This window comes from Penaeus monodon, unplaced genomic scaffold (genome assembly GCF_015228065.2).
Source record: "Penaeus monodon isolate SGIC_2016 unplaced genomic scaffold, NSTDA_Pmon_1 PmonScaffold_180, whole genome shotgun sequence".
NCBI classification, from domain to species: domain Eukaryota; kingdom Metazoa; phylum Arthropoda; class Malacostraca; order Decapoda; family Penaeidae; genus Penaeus; species Penaeus monodon.
Window position 1 is genome coordinate 45,573 of NW_023647483.1, and position 2,500 is coordinate 48,072.

Below are 2,500 nucleotides of genomic sequence, written 5' to 3' on the forward strand. Positions count from 1 at the left end.
ATAAAAATATAATTATTAGGATATATTTAAGAACATATAATATATATAATATATAAATATATATATATATAATATATATATTTAAAATAATTTAGTTTATAGATATATATATATATATATATAAAAACATTTTTAATATATAAATAAATAATTTTATATATTTTTATATTACAATTTATTAAAAATATTATTAATATTAAAGAATATTAAATATATTAGTTTTATATATAATTAATATAAAAATTATATAATTTTTTAAATTTTTATATATAATTATTATATATATTATTATATTTTATATATTTTACTAATATTTTTATATATATTTTTAAAATATATAAATAATATATATATATAATATATTATTTTATAATTATATATATAAAATTTATATTAATTTTATATATATATAGTTTATGTGTGATCTAGTCTCTTATAAATAACGTGCATATGCGTAATATATATAAAATTTATTAATAAAAATTTTATAATATATTATTATATATATTCTGGGGGGGTGTGATATTATAAATATTATATATATTATATTATTATAATTTTAAAAAAATATTATAATTTTTAAAGTAAAATACCCACACATAATAATCATAATTTTTTATAATATATATATATATATATAATAATATATAATATATATATATAGAGAGGGGAAGGGGGAAAAGAGAGAGAGAGAAGAGAGACAGTGCGTATGTGTGTTTGGCCTAATTACATACTATAATATATTATTATAATATTTAATATATGTATATATATATTATATTAAAATAATGTATATATATTTTGTAATATTAAATTTTAAAAATATATATATAAAAATATATGTAATATTTATGTATATATATAATATATAAATATATAATATAATATAATTATTAAATATATATATATAATATAAATTTTTTAAAATTATTAATCGCGTTAAAATCAGCTTAGATTTGCCCGAGGGAAGCGAATCTTGCATAAAATATAGCCAAGACTGTGATGAACACTTATTATCAAAAGTTTCAAAAACGACCGTCTTCACATCAGTTTACAAAAAGGGGAAAATGCAAAATAAATAATTGGGGGCCAAATAGGGAAAAATAGCAGTTTAAAAATTTTTTTAAAAAACTAAAATAATCAAAAAAAGCAAAAATGGGGCGAAAAATAGGGACCGTGTACAAAATAAAAGACATACCCCTAAACAATGAACAAATAATTAAAGGTCTGTAAAATTTCCTAAATAATTGTTGGTGTTGATTGTTGTTTAACTTTTGGTTTTTAAACTTGTGAAAAACAAAGATCCGAGATTTGGGGGCGAGTCTGTTTTCAGATGTAGACAAATTTTTTAAATCACGTGAGTGAGGGGGTTTTAAACTTGTGAACTGCTATTTCTTTCCTAGTCTGGCTCCAATTATTTATTTTGTTTTGTTTCTTCTTTGTAGCACTGATGATGGAGACGGTCGTCTTTGAAGAAACGTTTGCATAATAAAGATGTTCATCACAGTCTTGGCTATCATTTTCAAGCAAGCCGCTGTTCAAGTTGAAATTAGGCAGCAGCTTTATAAGGGAAGATTCCACCAGTCTGCGGGAGTGGACATCAGCAGAAGGAAAGACAATCCGCGATGGCCAGTGTCCCACTGGTGGCAAAAGAGGGCATTGTTGTTGTGTCCCCTGGATACAGCGTACTTATGTTGAGAGAGACGCTTGATAAGACTGGCGCCTATTTCGCCAAAGTACTGCTTGTCACAGGAGGCACAGCATAGGTGTCAACCTTCGAGGTAGAAGGAAGGCTGGAGAGTGTTCACCTGGTGAAAGATCAGCCTGCAGTTGAGAGGGTGAAGAGGGCGACGGAGAGAGTAGATCTCCTCAGTGTAGGGCAGGCTGAGGACGGGCAGGTAAGGAGTCTCTTTAGGAGGAGGGTCGTGGTAGAAGGTACGCCGTGCCCTAGATAACGCGGCCTCAAGAACATGATCGGGGTAGCCAAGTTTGGAGAACGAGTGACGTAAGAAGACGATCTCTCCATCCAGGTACTGGGGGTCACAGATGCGGAGGGCGCGAAGAAATAGCGAGGTGGCATCACCTCTCTTAACATGGAAAGGGTGGTATGAGAAGAAGTGTATGTACATACCACTATGCATAGGCATCCTGTATATGGAGAAGGAGAAGTGGTCAGCAGAGCGATGGACTAAGGTGTCCAAGAAAGGGAACTTGTTGTCAACCTCCCATTCCACTTTGAAACGGAGGGAAGGAGAGAGAGAGTTCAGCTGCATCAGGAAATCCGGGAACAGGGCAGGGTCATGAGGCCAGAGAGCAAAGACGTCGTCGACCTCAGCCAGACCGACGGTCGAAGGGAGATGGAAGGAAGAAGCTCAGACTCGAAGAATTCCATGAACAGATTTGCCAGGACTGGAGAGAGGGGAGAGCCCATAGCAACGCCGAACGTCTGAGAGTAGAAGCGACCTTCAAAGGGAAAGGAATTAGAGTCCACACACAGACG

At 31.6% G+C, this 2,500-nt stretch overlaps 1 pseudogene; it reads right to left on the reverse strand.

Annotated features, from left to right (window-relative positions):
- Positions 1 to 1,542: 1,542 nt before the first annotated feature.
- LOC119569685 overlaps positions 1,543 to 2,500 on the reverse strand; it is a 20,044-nt pseudogene continuing 19,086 nt past the window's right edge.